Source organism: Marmota marmota, unplaced genomic scaffold (assembly GCF_001458135.2).
Source record: "Marmota marmota marmota unplaced genomic scaffold, marMar, whole genome shotgun sequence".
In the NCBI taxonomy this organism is placed as follows: Eukaryota; Metazoa; Chordata; class Mammalia; order Rodentia; family Sciuridae; genus Marmota; species Marmota marmota.
In genome coordinates this window covers 57,380,097-57,400,620 of record NW_025999842.1, presented here as the reverse complement: position 1 = coordinate 57,400,620, position 20,524 = coordinate 57,380,097, and positions in this window count along the sequence as shown.

The following is a 20,524-nucleotide window of genomic DNA, read 5'->3' as shown; positions in this document are numbered from 1 at the left end:
ATATATATATATATAAAATTGAGCATCACATCTTACTTTACTTTATTTTTAAGACTTTTTCTTTGTTAAATGTTTTTTATATGTTTCAGACAGTATAAATAAAACACTTGAAGCTACTATCAGAATTCAAAATCAAGGTCTCTAATAAATAATAATAATAACTGAATAAAGAACACTTTTGTTTAATGTCTTTGAGCCAGTTTGTTCAAATTGAATGCACTAATGGTGAATATTTTCTTTCAACAAATACTCTATTATGCTCTGGAAGAAACTATTTGGTAATATTTAAAGTCATTTTTATAAACTACTGTAGTTAACAAAACTTGATTATATTTTTTTAATCAATTGTTTTCAAGCTAATTATTTGGTACAGCATGTCCAAAACTGTAATTATAAAACCATGGAGTATTAGAAGGTACATGAAGTTTTGAAGGTATTGAATTTTTGTTCTGTTCTGTTTTTTTTTTTTTTCTTAAGAGACCTATAATTAAATATCTACTTGGTTGTAAAAAAAAAGAATCCCACTTATGTTTCTTGTTGTCATTATAATTGCAACTGAAGGGCAATTCTTTAATATCGCTTATTCTTCAGTTGCTATTGTATTCTCGTTTGCAATAGACTGATGGCACTAGGCCACTAAATGTCGAGAGCTACATTTAAACAAATAAACATTATAGGATCAAAAGTTGCTCCAATTCCATTAAGAAAACACTAATGTTTTATAGTTTTATATGGTAGTATGTCCTCCTAACCTTTTAAAGAACTGTGGTATCTAATGTCCATAAATCTGGAGACATTAATCAATTAGGTACTAAATAGTTTATTTAGTCTCTTTATTTTCAGTTAGGGTTAACTTCTAGTAGATAAACAGTGGTTACTTTGGTTAGGATATCAAAGTCCAAATCCTTAGACTTCCTAATGATGTAGTTAATCAAAATAATATTAGAATTGTTTTTACAATGGATTGGTACAAGGCATAATGCCTGATTATATTCATAACATATATATTTGGAGTTAATATGAATAATAACTAAATGAGAATAAAACATCATAAATGGTACAGAATTATAAAATATATATACTTAAGCACCTTTTATGCCAATCCTAGCCAGCATCAGGTAGAAGCTTAATCTAACCTCTCTTATACCCAATCTATAGCATAAAACTTCTAAAATTTTATTTACAGATTTTTCTATTTTGCTATGCATATTGTGTTTTAAGCAAAATATTTAAATAGCAAAGTGTATTCCAGTGTTCTAATTTTTCTAGAAGAATTAATTTTTAAAACTTGAGTTTGAATAGGTTAACACATATAGATGTGTTGGAATAATCATTTGCTTCTCTGAATATTAAATGAATACATCTCTACATCTATGTACCTATCTATTCATGCATCCACCTACCCACCTGTCATCTATCTTTATATCTTGCATATTAGGAGACATAGCATGAAGGATTTTTTCCCTTTATAAAGTTAATTTATTATTTATTTATTAATTTATTATTATTATTTTTGTGCTCAGGATGCCCACAATCAATATCCTTTTGGCTGTAAGAAAGAGAATCATGTTTATTTTTCAATTTTGTTATTATAATTACAACTGAAGGACAAGATATGATATACATCACATATATATGATATATACATATATTATCATATGAAAGATATGTTCAGCTTCTAACATTGTTTTGATAATAAAGTGTTTCTAAAGAGCAGATCTAGTACTCATAACCCCCTCCAAATTCCTATGAAAAATGGGTATGCTGCACTTTTTGGGTATATGATGAAAATTATTGTTTACTTATTTATTTATTTGGTTCCAAGAATAGAGCCCCGTAGCACTTACGTACTGAGCCACATTACCCTAGCCCTTTTTATTTTTTATTTTGAGACAGAGTCTTGCTGAGTTACTTTGAGCCTCACTACATTACTGAGACTGGCTTTGAACTTGCAAACCTCTTGCCTCAGCCTTTCCAGCCACTGTGATTATAGGCATGCCCCACTGCGCCTGGCATGAAATTTTGTATGCAAACATTCAATTAAATTGCTTTACCCACACCCTTTTCACCCAGGTGCTTCCAAATTTATACAGACAAAAATATTCAGGTGTTTATTCTAGTTGTATTATGAAATTATTGTTTAATACACAGAATATTTATTTTCAATGGTTTGTTTTATAACAACAATTATAACCAAGTTTAATAATTATTTTTACTGCATATTGTTTAGTCATTGGCTTTTTACATGACAATTTCTTCATTCCTGAGTTATTGGTACTGTTTTATATTATGTTTTTTTCTAAAGTATATCTTTATGTAATACGCTTTCTGGGAATTTACAATAATTTGATGAATCTAAAACTTTCTTACAATGTACTGTAATTATTTGTATACTAGGAGAGAAAAATCTTCTGCCCAGTAAATTACAACATGACACTCATGTTAGAACATACATTAATTCCAGACAAGTTAAAAACCTGAAAATAATTTGTATTTTTAGAATCAATGATGAAATTTAGCTGAAAATATTTTTTTTACCTTCCTGTGCAGGAAGAATAAACCTATTTGATATAGAACTTTGGAATCATTTATTCTTTTGGGAGAAAGCACAGCATAGAGGTTAAAACCACAGACTTTCTTCTCAAAACCCAGCGTTGTTGTTTATTGTGTGATCTTGGGAAAGGTTACAGTTCACTTCAGTTTCCTTCTCTTTAAACCAGAGGCAACAAAGGTCACACAAACAAAAAACAAATAAAACTTGAGCATCAGCTTACACTGTTACTATAAGTATTAAAAGAGTTAATATTGGACAGCAGCCCTCTTAAGCAGTAAGGGCCAAATAAATGTTATGGACAAAAATATATAATAAGATTTTATTATGGAAACATTTTATTATGGAAACCAGATGTTATTAACAGCTACAGGTGCAGCTAAGATAAGCAAGAAGTAAATAGGAATCTAACATTGTGTTCTTTTCCAGATTATTTCCTTCTGAGAATTCTGTTTGCCTCCTAACCACACTGTCCTCTCTGGCACCTTTATGGAATTCTCCTGGTTAGAATATCAAGTGAAATCCAGTTATTGCACATCCTTCAAGCCCTACTAGCTCTATTTGGCACATCTGGACAAGTATAAAATGATCCACTGTGGACCATGTGTTCTGGCTTCTGAATAGCCAATTAGACATGGATTATGCAACATTCAGGTGTGTGTGTGAGGGGTGACCAGCTTCTTAAAGGTGGAATCTCAGCCAGTGAGATGCTTGAGGGAAGGAGGAGGCTTCCTAATTGCGTGATATTTTTATATGAATGAGCCAAAGGAGGAGAGGAGTAAAATGGAAAAATCAGAAACAAAAGGGGATATGTAACCTTAATATATGATAATTTCTCAAAACAAGAACAGAAACATTTTTAATAAGTAGTATTTGCATAACTAAAAGGCAATTGGAAAAATAATCAGTTGGATTCTTTTCTCATGTCATATATTAAGATAAATTTTCAAAAAAATCAAGGGTCTAAATGAAAAACGAAGTTGGACAAAAGCAAAAGGAAAAAGAACAGCAACAGAAGGGCAAAATTCCTTCTACCCCTGAGAAGAAAAAAATGTTCCCAATCATAAATCAAAGTCCATTCATTAAAAATGGATAACGTTGACCTCATGAAAATTTAAAATAATGATACGCAAATAAACATCAGAATAAAAAGAGTGGCAAATGAGGAAAGATGTTTGAGGAATAATTTGAGAAAGACTGGTGTTAGTCCTTCTGTAAAGGACTGGAAGAGCTCAGCTGAGAATGAGAAAAGATACTTGCAATATCTGGAGAGAAATAGACCTTATGTATGAAGAGCTCCTAAAAATTGAGGCCGAAAATGTAATAACATGACTAGAAAGATAGAAGATAGAAACATGCATTTCACAGAAAAAATAAAAACAGGCTACAAAGTCAAAAATGCACAATAAATAAATAAGCAAACAAATAAACAAATAAAAGTAAACTTTAGATACAATTTCTCCAATCAGATTGACACAAATTCAAAAGTGGACAACACATTTTGTTAATAAGACTCTGGAGAATCCAATACTCTTTTACAGTGCTTTGAGGAATGCAAAATAATAGAACTTCACACGAAAGAGAACTTAGAATACCTAAGTAAATCACCCGTACATTTGTGTAAATAAATGAGCCAACCTACTTCTATGAAATTATTGAAAATGTAGTTATAAAGATATTAATTATCGTGCACAAATTTTCCATTGCATTAGTGGAAAACTGGAAATAATATGAAAGCCCTTCAGAAGGGATTAGATGAACAAACTATAAAAAATTCACATATTGCAATAATTCATAAATTCAGCTTTGCAGATGAAAAACGAATAGAGGACTCTATGCTCAAGAAAGGAATAATCTCTGTAATATATTGTTAAATGAAAAAAAAGTTGGTTGTTAAAATGGGTAATGGAAACACAAAAGGGCTAAAATAATTTCTAGCACAAAGAAGATTTAAGGTGAAGGAAGCAGCATGGAAGTGAGGTTTCTCAGAAGGGTAACTTCTGCTTTGATTTAGGACATATGGAAACGTTTTCTTAACCACAAATAATAGTTTAATATTAATCAGGGGATAATAGTAATGAAAATAACTTACATTAAGTTCTATTATTTTAATTTCTAAGTGCGTTCGAACAATGTGTTCAAGAATGTTTTAAGATTTCATGAATTTTTCCAGTATTTCAACATCACAATGGTACATTGTAATATCTCCATTTTATGGATGAAGGACTGGAGATTTAGAAAGCTCAGTGATTTGCCCCTATTCATTCGTTAATGAATGGAACACTGTGGGACTCAAACTCATATCTGTTTAAATTGAAAACCCCCATTTGATCCCTACTGTGAGGTGATACAATTTTTTAAAAAAAGTTATTTATTTATTTCCAAAAGAAAGGACTAAATGATTTTTGGGAAAAAATACATAATTTTAGAGAAAAAGAACTTCTGTAATTCTATTAACTTGTCTCAGGAATTTCTCCCATCTGGCACATGCTGAAACTTGAGCTAACAAAATATATAATAGTCAGCAAGGTAAATCAACCTTGGCTATAAGAAATCTCACATATGAAACTGCTAGCAAGTTATGCTCTTGATGGGACACATTAGTCAGAATTTAATAAATATGCTTTGTTGACTTGTGTGCTTTTAATAAATTCAGAATATTTTTGAAATTTTATTTTCAAAAAACATTGATAGCTTTTTGATTTACAAAATTTATGTAAAAATCTTGTATACATTTGAAGTCATGCCATGGCTTAAAAAATACCATATGATAATAGTGTCACTGACATTGTAAGAACTGACAATATAATCTCAAGAAAAATGAAAAGTTCTCAATGAAATTAAAAATGGATAAATAACTCTTAAAATTTTACTTTATTGTTAAAAAAAGTAAAAGCATTACTTTATCATATGTTGAAAGGCTTTTCTATGTGATATAATTTTAGAAACATTTTTTTTTATAACATGAGAGCCAAAACTATAGATTGTCTGCTTTCCAGGAAAACTGTTATGTTATAAAATTTGATGTTACTAAATTACAACATGGAAAATGCTGTACTAACCAGAAAATTTTGAATATCATAATATCATACATTTGGAAAATTCATGATTCTTAGGATTCTGTCCCAAAGTTATACTGAAGATTTAATTTCAAATTTATTATATATATATATATATATATATATATATATATATATATATATACACACACACACACACACACACACATACACACACATATACACAAACACACACACGCATACACACACATATGTATACGTGTTGATATAGGTATGTACACATGCACAAATAAATACCATGCATTAATCATGTCTACTCCTGAACTCTTTCACAGTGCCAACACATTGTTACTTTTACATCTTAATGTGAGAACTCTAATACTATGCATTGGCTTATACTCAGAAATTAAGTTAAATCAGGGCTTAGTGTGATTTTGATTCTCCTCTCAGACTCTTCTAGCATTTAGCTTTTCTTCCTTAAAGCTTGCTCTCTCTTTTTTACTTTCTTTTCTTTAGTGATTCTCATCTACTGATCTGATAGTTGGAGAATTGGAAAGCATTTTTTCTCTGAAACTTGTGATTGTCATCAAAGGGCTGCACAGAAGAAAACTGAAGAGCACATTTATCCCACCAATATTCACTGAGGGCATAAGGCTACAGGAGGTCTGCACTCAGGGGCCGTTGAGTGCAGCAGAGTGGCATACTCCTGCACTATGAAGAAAACCACTCAAAACTTTCCTTCCTTCCTCTTTGTTTCTTATTAGGGGATAAAAGTTACTATGGTACAGAGGGGGCAGAGTTGCAGAGCCATTAGAAAATACAAGAATACAGATTGGGGACCCATTACATGCTTGTGAACACTCCTAATTTAAGCTGGAGTTAGATATATTATATTCTCTTAAGTCTCAGACACCACAAGATCAATAAAATTCTTATTATTCTGTGACCTGGATGCTGCAGTCTCATTTAAAGAGCGTGAGCACTGATGACGAGATGTGATTCCTCAGAAAACTTAGACACATCACAACTAACTCTATGGGGTGCTACTGTTATCCTTGGTTAAATAATAAAGAATTGATATTCAAAGAGATTAAGATTCTGGAAACACGGGTTTTAAGACTGTCATCATACTGCTTCCTAAAGGCAAGCACTGCCCCCACAGACTAGTATGAAAACAATTCTGAGACTAAAATTGCAGATAAATTTGTTTGCTAATTCACATCAAATAGGACACCTGAAGAATTGTAATGCTCCTTGTATTTTATTGCTTTAAATTTTATTGTGTGAGGGAGAATCTGTGCTGTTTCTCTCTATCTCTCCAGATAGACCATGAATGAGGTTATCTGGGAGGCAATAGGATGCTGCTCTCCATCCTCTTGAGTGTGGGATTTTGCTGTGGAGAATGAGAATTGCTTTCTTCTTCACACTATTCCCACTTATAGACTGAGGTCTGAGGACTCTCCTTTTGCTTCCATTGCCACGTAGAAGCCCACCAGAACAGCAGTGGTTTACTATCAGTGTGACACAGTAGGCAAATCTACCAAACTGATCTGGAACTGGTGAGGAGGGTGAGGTGTGTAAATGGAGGAAAACCAGCTATGTTCCACATATTTAAATAGAAGTCCTCCTCATATATGCTTTAACTGTTAAATTTAGAAGGTTCAAGGATTGACGAGTGGCCATGTTTTACTGTTTCTATCCTTAATGTGCTTGCACACACACACACACACACACGCACACACACACATATCCCCTTTTACATTTAGTGAAATACTGTTCTTCACAAACATACTAGCCCATGTTGAAGTAAGCTTTGTTTTTAGTATTTGGAGTCACACCCCACTCATCCAAAGCAGAACCAACCTAAGCATATTTGCCAAATGCCTTTATCTCCTGGTTAAGAGACATGTTGATGCCTTTAGCAATAAATTAGTGGCAGGAGAGGGATTAGAACTGGTGCTCTCTGAACATCCAGTCCTCTCTGAACATCCTGTAATGTTTAGGGAAAGCAGAATAATGAAGACTTTCTGCTGAGTGCTTGGTGGCTAATTAGGCATTCTATTATCTAAATACTAATTGGTTTCTTATCCAATCTATTCAGTTAAGGTGAAATTCTAATTGAATGTTTTCTCTTTATGATTTTCCTGAAGACAGAAAAGCAGCTAACAAATGAAAGGGGATTTCAGCATTTTCAATGAATGTAAATAAATACAGGGAGTTCATATCTATATTATCAGGGATTTTCAGGTACAGATGGAGCTTGGTTTGCACACATTACTATTATTAAAAATTCCTCACATTTATAACATGGCATAATGGGAGAAGAGAATTAAACAGGCAATGTATTTGAGCAAGACTCCTTCTCCTTCCTCCCTATTTGCTACATGCTGCTGTTCTCTCTTCACTACATTAGAGTACTTGAAAACCCAGCAGGCTTAAGTCTATTCCTGCTGTGAGTGTGTGTGAGTTCAAGTTCCTTCGGGAGGCGAAGTCACACTGATAATAATTTTCTGATAGTGGCAATTCAGAAAAGCCTTATGTTGCTAAAGACTGCTGCATGACTACACTAAGTACTATTTATTGAAGTAGAGAGTGTTTAAGTGTGTTTTTATGAAAAGATGCTCAGCTTCTTGGAAGAAAAAAAGGGGTTTCTGGAATACTTGATTAGGACTTTTTTTTTTCAGGATGAAACAAACAAGAGTGTGAATATTTTTACTTAACTCTCTATCTTGAAAGAGTTTAAGACTCACAACAGGTTGCAGTGATGATTCAGAATTTATCCATGTACCCTTTACTCAACTCCAAGTATATCTTACATAACCATAAGACTATACCAGAATCAGGACACCAGCTTTGATATACTGTTAATCAAACCAAAGACAAAACATTACATACATAGACATTATACACTTGTTATTTTGTTTTGCTTTTGTTTTTGGCTTATGGCACAATATGAACCTTATCTAATGTACAGATCTTAAAACTACCACCACAGAGAGGACCCAGAACTATTCTATCAACACAAAGAAAACTCCAATTGCAAAAATAGCAACTATGAAATTTTTAAAATCATTCTCACACTTTTCATATGTCTGTTATATAGATGACATTGTAATTGTCATGCATGTTTATTCTTCAGTTCACTCGTTGCCAAATTCACCTTTATATTTGTGAGATTTATATACTTACATATGTTGATAAATGCAACTTTAGTTCATTTCCTTTCTCTGCTACATGTGGTTCCGTCTAATGCATAGAGTACAATCTATTTTTGTGTAGATGGACACTTAGGCTACTTTTATTTTTCTTTGGTTTTGCAATCAGAACTTCTAACATTTACACACACACACACACACACACACACACACTCCTACTTGTGCATATGTATAAGAGTTTCTCTAGAGTTTATATCTAAGAGTAAAATTATTGAGTCAGGGAAAATATGTGTTATCTATACAATAGGGACAAATTTTTCTCCAGTCTGATTTTATGGTAATAAACATCCCTAGGAGCATTAAATAGTATTGCCTGTTGCTCCACACCTTCTAACAACTGATATTATTCATTTTTTAATTTTTAGCCAAAGGGAGTAAATTTATTATTTTTGGAGGTCTTACTAGTGAGAGTTGATATGTTTTTATATGTTTATTAGTCACTAACTTGTTCCCATTTATGAATGGTCAGTCTATAGCCGTTTTCACATTATTCAGTGGGGTATTTTTCTTTATGTACTTGGTATTTTAACACTATATTGTTTATATGTCCTTTGCATATCTTTTTTCTAGTCTGTAATTTTTTTTCACATAATGTGTTTTGAAAAAAATTATAGTCTGAACATGAATACCAACAAATTTGGCAATCTTTTATATATTATGTTATTTTAGATCCTGTTTTATATATTTTAAACAGCTGTGAAAAAAACACATTTTTTTGTGCTTTCTTCTAAGGGTTCTAAAATGTATTTTTAAAATATATTAAAGTCATTATGTATGTGGAACTGACTGTGATATTGTTTAACACAGGTACGTTTTGCCAATCCTGCCATTGATAACTATTACAGTACAAATAATTAAATAATCTATGCTTTTCTGAACTTTTATCACGTATAAAAATCCCATATACACATTTCTGGGCTCTATATTCAAACACTGTATTTGTTTAACACTTTCATCAAAATCATTGTTGACCGCTTTGACTTTTTTTTGCCTATCTTATCTCTATTTTTGACCATTTTGACTTTTTTTTAAATTTTTGCCTATTTTATCTCTTTTTTAAGTTGCACTTGTCAAATTCTTCCAAAATACTCCACAACAATTGAAACTTGTTTAGAATATTGTGAATTTATTAATGGAAGATAATCAATATTTTTGAGACTTTTAAAATTTCTTATGCATCAATATGATATACATCTATTATATGTGATAATATGATATACAGTTATATATGTATGTTTTATATCTCAGTAAAAGTGTCATATTTTTCCTCTAAAGATCATGCTTACATTTTATTAGTGATGTGTCTGTGATGCACACACATACACATATACACTCACATACACAAATATACTCAAATACACACATACATACACGCTCAAACACATATAAGCATGGTAAGAAATTGAGAGATATTGTTGAAGATTCTATTCAGGTTGAATGAGAAACAGTTTCTACAGAAAATAAATTCCTATAAAAAGTATGTTTTCTAACATTGTGTAAGGTAGAAAACCACTGATTTTTTTTTTAGGTTGATTACATATTTATCGAAAGAAAGAAATTCAATTATAGAATTTTAGATTCCATTTGGTTTTCTATATAAAGCTCTGTTTCTTTTTCATTTTCAATCTCCATAAAGTTTTATTTTTCTTGACATATTATACTTGCTGTAAATCCTTTTATTCCTTCTCTGTTCCTAGAAATTGCACACTCCCCTTGTTTCTTTCCTGTGTCACTGGCAAGGTCTTTATGGTAATCTACTTCTCCATTTTCCTGACCTTGAATGGTGGGTGCCCAGCAATCAGCAGTTTGACTTCTCTTAAACAAACTAATCTAGTTTCATTGCTGTAAGCACATAAGAACACTGAAGGCTCTCAAGTTTGTACATCCAGGTTTGCACTTTTCTTGAACTTGAGAATTGCAAATAACATCATTTATTCAACATCTCCAAACTTACATGTATATTAGAAATCTTAAACTGGCCAGATATGAAAACTGACAAAAACTGGTGACTTAGAGCACTGGTGAGGTGAAATCTAAGAGCAGTTAAGGACCAGCCTATGAATTTAATGCAGACATTATGAATTTATTTTTGCTATAAAGAAAATGAGAAATTATTGGTGTGTTTTAATGCAGAAATGATAACTTCATTTTAACAATTTGAAAGCCTCTTGTCAGAGTAGGCAGAATGCATTAAAGACTAACATTATTACCTAAAAGAAGCCACTCAGATATTATCAGGAAAGAGATTGTAAGAGATGATGGTGGCAGAGATGAGGGTAGGGGCTGTGCAGAGGAAGAGATAGAAATGTATTGGAGAAATAGATTTTCTATACTGAACATACTGAATGCTTACATATTATTGAATCTGTTTTTGATCTATACATCCTAATCTGTTGATTTATCACATTATTCTTACATCAATACCTATTATGGTTTAGATATGAGCTGTCTACCCAAAACTCACGTATGAGACAATGCAAGAATGTCCAGAAGTGAAATTACTAGACTATGAGAGGTATAGTAACCTGATCTGTGGAGTGATCCAGGGATGTGGATTAACTGGCTGGTAACTGTAGGCAGGAGTGTGTAGCTAGAGAAGTAGGTCACTGAAAGGTGTGCCTTTGGGATTTTATTTTGTCCCCGATGAGTGTCTCTCTATTTACTTCCTTGTTATCATGTCCCAAACTGCTTCTCTCCACCACTGCCATGATGTTCTGCCTCACCATTAGCCCTGAGCTATGCAGTTAACCTTCCACAGACTGAGAACTCTGAAACGATGAGCTCAAATAAACTTATCCTGTACGTTGTTCTTGTCACGTCTTTTGGTCATAGTGATAAAAATGCTGACTGAAGGAATGCCATATTGCTTTACTCATAGCATTTTTGATATTTGTCAATATATTTAATATTTTTTTCCTCTTTTTCTTCAATGGAGAAACTTGTTTTTATTCATCGTCCTAGTAACCCTTTTCACTGCTGTGACCAAAAGAACATCAAGAACAATTTTAGAGGACAAAAATTTATTTGGGGCTCACAGTTTCCATGGTCTCAGGCCGGGGATTGCTGGCTCCATTCCTCAGGACTTGAGGTGAGGCTGAACATCATGGTGAAAGAGTGTGGTGGAGGAAAGCAGCTCAGGACATTGACAGATACAAAATATATACCCAAAGGCACAGCCCCAAAGCCCACCTCTTCCAGCCACACCCTACCTGCCTTCAATTACCATTAATCCCAATGGGAAATTAATGAACTGATTAGGTTAAAACTCTCACAACCCAATCATTTTACCTGTAAATCTTTCATTGTCTCACACATGATGAGCTTTTAGGGGACACCTAACATCCAAACCATAGCATTCATTTATTTTCTAGAAGAAATTATAACATAAAAAAATGTTTTCTCAGATATTTTTAATTAACCCAATCATGATATATCATGTAAAATTAGATTACTTGTTTCTGCAATATCAGAGTATTTAGTGACAGTGAGACCATTTCTTATATGATAATGATTGGCAGGAGCTAGGAGACTGCCATCTTGAGAAAGGGTGATAACATGTGTGTCCTGGTTGGCATGGGATAGCCTGGGTTATAACTCTTGTCTAGGGTAATAATTAATGGTGAGTCCTTTTGTTGTTTTGTCTTTAAGTTAGGAAAAATTTATAGGTTTGATTTTTTTTGCATATTCCAAATGACTTGATTTTGTTACTTAAATGAACTACTTAGACCTTACAAGCATTTGAATTTAGGAATATTTTTCTAGATGAATATGAGAATAAATTTGTCAAAATCTCAAAATCCCACAGCATTTTCACTAGATATATAATGAATTATAACTAATTTGGAAACTGTGGAAAACATTCGTTTCCATTCCTGACATCACTCATATTGTTATCCTTGATTAACAGAGGAACGGTTTGGTTTAGATTCCAAAGGCAGCTATCTATTGGAGTAAGTTAATTGGAAACTGGTATTTTCTTACTCCAATCCTGACTAGTTAAGAACTAAAGACATGATTTAAATTTGATGAATGAGAATATGTTTCAGAATTGTTGTGAGGAGTTCACAGGAGAGATCCAACTCCCTCTCCCTCCGTATCTCTTTCTTTCCATTTCTCTCTCCCTCTCCCTCTCTCCTCTGCAAACTCTCCATCTTGAAATGTGGGCAAGGTATACTATCATTCAGGGAAATTGGAGAGATTAACTCTCAGGAAGAAAGCTAGACTTAGAATAAAGCTAATGACATGCCAGGATGAAATATAAGGTGAAAAAAAGTCAGATTTTGGAAATGTCAATGAATTAACCAAACTTGAATCGAAGTAGAAAGACATGAGCAAACAAATACCCTCATTTACAGTGTTGTTTGACTTTGTTTTATTTTTCTTTTCACTTAACATATCCTGATTTGTACAGGGAGAACTGTGTAATCGTTATGTTTCCTTTTCCCAGTGGGGAAAGGAATAGGACCTGTGTTTGTTAAGATTTTCTCCGCCTGCCTTGGTAAACGTTTGTTTTTCTACATATCTCTATCTTTCCTGTTTGTTTCTTGGGATTTTCCTATCAATGATACTATGTTAACTAAATTTACATATTTTGCATCTCAAATTGTATATACTTTAGCCCCATGTGAAAAATGGTGCAAAGGGCTTTGTTTAGGATTTTTCACAGATTCAAAATATAGGCAATATATTCTTTCTTTCATTTTTATAGTACTGGGAACTGAACTCAGAGCTGTGCACATGCTAGGCATATGTGCTTCCATTGAGACACATCCCCAGACCTTTTGATTTAATTTTGAGGTAGGTCCTTTCTAAGTTCCTCAGTCTGGCGGTGCATTTGGGATCCTCCTGCCTCACCTCTGAGGAGCTGGGATTACAGGTGTATAATACTGCAGTTAGCTGAAACAATACAGGTAACATATAAGAAATTAACTAAATGTGGTACAATTTCACTTCTGAGTGGTACACTTAAAAGACTAAGATTGATTTCTCATTTGAAATATTGGAGAATATATCCTGATAAAGACACATGCCTCAAAAAATAGGAAATTGTATTACAAATGATTCAAAATACATTGGCACAAATTGAAAGCTACAAAATGATGTTTACATTTAGCCTAAAGGAGAAAAAATAGGCTTTTCAGAATCCCAAGTATATTGAAAGGAAACTTAAATTCTTCTGTAGCCTTTAGATTTTGACAAATGGAACATTTCTTAGATTGCTAATTTGGGCTTTTTGTATATCCTGGAAATTAGCACCCTACCTGAGATGCAAGTAGGAAAGACTTTCTCCCATTCTGTAGGTTCTCTCTTCAATCTCTTGATTGTGTTTTTTTCTGTGAAGAAGCATTTTAGTTTGATGTCATTCCATATATTGATATTGATTTAATTTCTTATGCTTTAAGGGTCTTGTTCAGGAAGTCAATTCCTGTGCCAATATGTTGAAGTGTTGGGCCTACATTTTCTTCTAGTAGGTGCAGGGTCTCTGGTCTAATTCTTAAGTCTTTGATCCACTTACAGTTGATTTTTGTGCAGGGTGAAAGAAAGGATTTAACTTTCTTTTTATTGCATATGTATTTCCAGTTTTTTGAGCACCATTTATTGAAGAGGCTCTCCCTTCTGCAGTGAATAATAACAACAACAACAACAACAACAAAAACTCCAAACCCAAACAAATAACAATAACAAAGCAAAACGAAACAAAAACAACAATAACCCAATCAATAATAAACGGGCAAAGGAACTGAATAGATACTTCATTCACAGAAGAAAAGCAAATGATCAAAAAACATATGAAAAAATTTTGAACATCTCTATAGAATTAGAGAAATAAAAATTAAAACTACACTGAGATTCTATCTCACTCTAGTCAGAATGGCAATTGTGAAGAACAGAAGTAAGAACAAATGTTGGTGAAGATATGGGAAAAAGAGAACACTCATACATTTTTGGTGGGAGTGCAAATTGGTATAACCCCTCTGAAAAGCAGTATGTAAATGCCTCAGAAAACTTGGAATGGAATTACCATTTGATCTAGTTATCCCACTCCTCCATATACATCCAAAAGATTTAAAATCAGCATACTACAGTGACACAGCCACATCAATGTTTATAGCAGCACAATTCACAATAGCTAAGCTATGGAACCAACCTAGATGCCCATTAGCAGATGAATGGATAATGAAATTGTGATACATATAATGGAATATTAGCCATAAAGAAGAATGACTTTATGACTTTCCCCAGAAAATGAGTGGATCTGGAAACTGTCAATAAGTGAAATAAGCCAATCCCCCAAAACAAAAGGTCAAATGTTTTTGCTGTTATGTGGAGGCTAAACCACAATAAAGGGCAGGAGGGCATGAAGAGAAGTTCATAGATTACACAAAGGGAAATGAAATGAAGGGAGAGGGTGAGGAATAGGAAAGACAGTAGAATATATCTAACATAATTTTCCTATATTCACAAATGAAAATGGTGAATATACCATTGTGCCCACCTGATTAGAATAAGATATTTCCCATGCTTGTATAATTTTACCAAAATGGATTCTACTATCAGGTTTAACTAAGATGAACCAATAAAAATTATTAAATTGAAAATTTGCTACTTTGAATAAAGCTGACAACACTGTGTAAAATTTTAAAAACTATTAAAATATGAATTGAAATTTGTAGATTCTTAAATGAAACACTGCTTTACCAAATTAAGTAAATACCATGAACGAATTCTGTTGAGTGGTCATTTGTTGATGCTATCAATCGATGATCTGGTATTTGGTAAAGAGGTCCACTTCTGCAACTAACACCATTTTCTTTTCTCTAAAAGTTGAGAAAAACCTTAATTTTTATATCTGTTGCTTCACATTCTTGTTCAGTAGCCCTGTGCTCAATGATTATAAATTAAAGTACAGTGGAAATAAACTTCATTTGCTTCTTAACACTTCTATCAGGCACATGGTCCCCAAACCATACCTAGTGTATAAAGCAAGTAAAAACACTTTTGCTGTGGATGACTAATTCTGGAAGTATAGCCGTCCTTGCTACATGTCCTGTGTTCTTCCAAGTCCACAGTAAACATGTGGATTGTATTTACTATTAGAGCCAAAGTCCACAAGTTTCAAAGCACAACATCAGTGTAATTAAAATTGACTTTTGAATTATAAAAAGCACTAAACTATAATTTGGCCCAATTCTTAGTAGACAGATTAATTATACCCAAGAGATTAATTACTTTTCCAGTCTTGATGTCTTAAAATTGTAGTGTGGATTCTGTGCCTTGGGATAATTAGGCATTTGTTTATTTTTTAGTATTAACCAAAATGACTTATATTAGAGGACTATACCCAACACAAAAATGCTTTCAGAGCAATAAAGCCAAAACTTTAAAATTCCCATTTCTTTTTATTTTAGACATGATATTTAATTTACTAAAAATTAGCGATATAATATGACCACTTTTTACTAAATGTTATAGAAATGTCCAGTTTAAATACTAAAACTGACTTAAATATAAATGAGCCAATTATACAATTTTATTTCGATTAAGGTCACCAGAAATGCTTAAAATAGTGTTATGCATAAGGTATTAAGCAACTTAGCTAAAAATTTATACTTACTTAGCTAAATATCTTTTTTCTATAATTTATTTTCTAGAGAAGTATAGTGATTGATAAAATGCAGTATATTTTGTTTGCTTTTATCTTTCTAATCTTTCTTGCTGCCTTTAAAACTGCATGTGAATTTCTCACTTTGTACTCTTTTGAAAGTTGTATTATCTTGACAAGATGCTAAACCTGTATTTATATTCTAACTATAATAATAATGTAGTGACATTATTCAACAGCTTATCTTCAAAGAGCTCAAAGGCTGTAGATAATATGTTATCACACTTATCACAGCATTCTTGTGAATTCTGATGCTTTCTTTTCTTTTCCTTTTGTTTGAATTAAATAACTCCAGAATAGGGTGTTGAAAATGAAAATACTTCATATTGAAAGCATTATCAAGAGCACAGTTATTTTTTTTAAACACAGAAATACGAAATTTGAAATTTTAAGGTTTTTATCAAAAACCACATAGTTAATTCAAAAAGATATTCCAATTAATTTAATTTAATCTCAGTCAAAAAGCAGGGTGGCTGTTTCCACTAATCTGTGCAGAGTATCACACTGTGTATTTAAATCTTTCTATTTATGTAAGCAGTATTTCCAAAATATAAAATATTTCTACTTTCCTAAAATATCTTTTTAATATTGAACTGAAATCTGTCCAACTGTGCATTTCACCCTTTGGCTCTCATTCTTTACCATGGAGCAAGAAAACTTTATAGTCCCAGGTCAATACTTGAGCAGGATAAAGCATTTTGTTGAACAAGTCAAATAGCAAGTATGAGAGCTTGGATTTGTAATCTCTGAGATTTCTATAGACTGTGGGCAGTTGATGGTTTTTAAAAATGTGAGAGATTTTGAAGAAGGACTTTTGCATTAGGAAGATGAATTGTATGGGAAAAGGTCTGATTTTAAATGAAGGTTTACCTAACAACATAGAAAAAAGACATAAGGACCAGAACTACTAAGATGATAATAAAGACAGAGAAAAGAGAAAGGTCTGGAAGATTTTGACTTAGCTTAGAAAACTGAGTGACTCAGTTGATGTGGGGCAAATAGCATTGAAGATGATTAATATTTTGAGTCTGACTGACAGCAAGAATAATATCAAGAGAGTAACTCATTTAGTCAATACAGAAAACCTGACACATAAAAAATATAGATATCACTATCTGCCCAAACTTTGAAATAGTTGCTCATTCTATTCACAAATAGAATAAAAGACCAACTTTCTTACTGTTGCCTGTTAATTCTTCATAATTTGACTGCTATTGCTACTTTCTTAATATCATCTTATACCACTATAGCCCATATTGCTATCTTCTTTATTTCCTTGCACTTTATTTCCTTTAGATGGCAAGCTTTTATCTGTACTAGTGTTTCTTATATTTTTTGTACCATGTGTCTGAAATACTAATTCCTGGGGTCTCAATGATTATTCAGGCCACAGGACAAATATTATCTCCTTAGAAGAATTCTCTGACCAATCATACACATTTTTTAACTTGCTTTGAATTGAACCACAGCTTTTTGGCTTCATTTCTTTTTCTTTCACATTTGCCTTTCATTTCTCTTAAAATATGTTCTTTATCATTCATTTATTATGCAATGTATCTTTTGTTCTAGGAAGTCACTCTCCTAGAAAATTTCATCTTTCTGCTTGAATCCCAATCAGTCAGAGGCTTTGCTGACATAGTTCTCTTTGTGGAATTTTCTTCCTTGTTTTATGTTAATTATACCCCACACCACCTCTTTTGCATTTCATGTCTTCCTCGGATCTCCTTAGGAGATCTTCAACACATGGTTTTACAGGTATTATCTTTAGTGGGGTTAGTGCAAGAAAAGCTAATTCTTCATCTCTAGAATTACAGAAGTATCTTAGACCAAAATTCTTTTCTCCTATGGTACTTTTAATTATCCATTTCTGGTTTAATCTTTGTTTCTGTGTGTACAATTACTCAAATCAACTATGGGAACCATTTCCCCTTATCCAAGATTGACATGTACTACTATGTTTCTTTCTAATCTGAGTGCCCTGATATATTCTCTTTACATTATCTAGATGAAATTCAGCATTCTTTGATCAAGACAGTTGAATCCAGTGCTTTCTCTGATGATGAAAGAAGTCCTAGAGCTCCACTGGCTAAAGGAGACAATTTATAGTTTAAACCAAAAATATATCCGTATTTATGGAAATGTAAAGTACATTTTGAAAAAAATGCATTGAAGTATATCTGGTGACCTTCCTAAAGTTTTTGTGTTACAATATCAGGCTTAAATTTACTTTTACTGGTCCATATACCTTTAGACCCTACCCCAAAGATAAATGTTGCTACTTATATTAAAAAAACAAACAAATAAATGAAACCTAAATGATAAAAGAGATTGTGCATAAGATTATATCTGCAATTCATGTTGTTAACTTTAAATAACCCTAATGATTATTTAGAAAAATATTTCCAAGGTGCTTCATATCAAACCCAGGACCTTTTTAATGATAGACAAGAACTCTACCACTGTGTTACATTTCCAAGCCTTAGTTTACATAATTATTTTAATAATCTATTTGAGAATAATGTATAAATATAAATACATAGATCACAAACATGCAATTAAATCAGTTTTGTTATCATCTAGATATAGAAAATTTTTCTTTTACAATGTTTCTTCTTGACTATTTCTAATCAATATCCATAATATATGCAACTACCATTTTGATTTCTGTCACTCTATTAATTAAGCATTTGCCTGTTACTGAACTTCATGTAATGAAATTTTTAATTGAGTATGTTTTCTATCTTTATTTATTTACTGTATGTAATTTTTAAACTTTCATTAATGCTTCTGTATATATCAGAGTATATATTATATAAATATATGGACATATTATATAAATGTATGGTCATAATATCACTTTATTTATTTTTTATTAGACTCTCACCATCAGTGTGTGAGTGTTCTGATTGTTCTGCATTCTTTGTTAATGTGTTCAGTCTTTTTAGTCATTTCAGTAGATATGAAATAGAGTGTCACCTGCTTACAGACCTCAGTGGTAAGTCTTTGGAGCATTTTGGTCAGTGGGCAGAAAAAGTTGAAGCACAAATTCTGAACTTAATCATGGCAGTGTGTGGAAAAATGAATGGACATACAACATATGTATATAGTCTACTGTTAACACTGGATTAAAAGTGAATAACCAGAGAGCTGAGGAAAGTCATGCCAATGAAAAATTTGCAATCCTTGACCCATTTTTGGATCTAAGTTGGATTTTAGACCTAGTAGACTAAACCATAGAAAGAAGGACACTGAAATATTAAAACAAGTATATACAGTAATGATTCCTCATTATTTCCCCAAAGCTAGGTGTAGTCATTTACTTTGTTAACTATATAAGAGGCCAGAGAAAATATGAAAACTATTGGTCATAGTTCAATTGGGACTCTACAATCCTAATTGTTATTAATTTCTGACCTCATATTTCATCATGTTTACACTTTTGATTGGGATTTGTGAATATTAATAAATGGAGTATCTGTCCTGTTCTGGTTTATGATGAGTTCACTGTGTTTTAGGAGTTACCAGAGGTTGTTTTCTGGTCTGCACATATATCATTAAAATTAACACATAGTTATGATACTTGTTTTACTTTTAGGTAATATCATCATGGTGAAGAAGGTCAAATGGAGATATCTGGAAATGCCTCTAACACCCCTGGCTAAAAGAGCAAATTGAAAACCTACAGAATCCTGTAGAAAGTGACAAAATTTTGTTCTACCCCTAAATATCGAACCATTCAGAGATGTGGTCCCAATTGTATTTCCACTTTATTCACTAATCTTGCTTCTATGAAGCCCAAACAATCTAGATTGTATCAGTGATATTAACATACCAGAACACTGTATTGATGACCCCATACCAATAAAACCAGATGAGCGGAGAGTAACAAATTAATTGTAAACCTAGTAAGAAACATGCTCCACAGAGTGAGAACCAAATTCTAGGTGGATTTAGTTAAATATTTAGAAATCCAATATTTCTGGACATACCCTGTTTCTTGGTCAATTTTAATTTGCTATAAAAAAACTAGTCTACTTTTACAAGTTTGGACTCATTTCTGCAAGAAGTATTATTC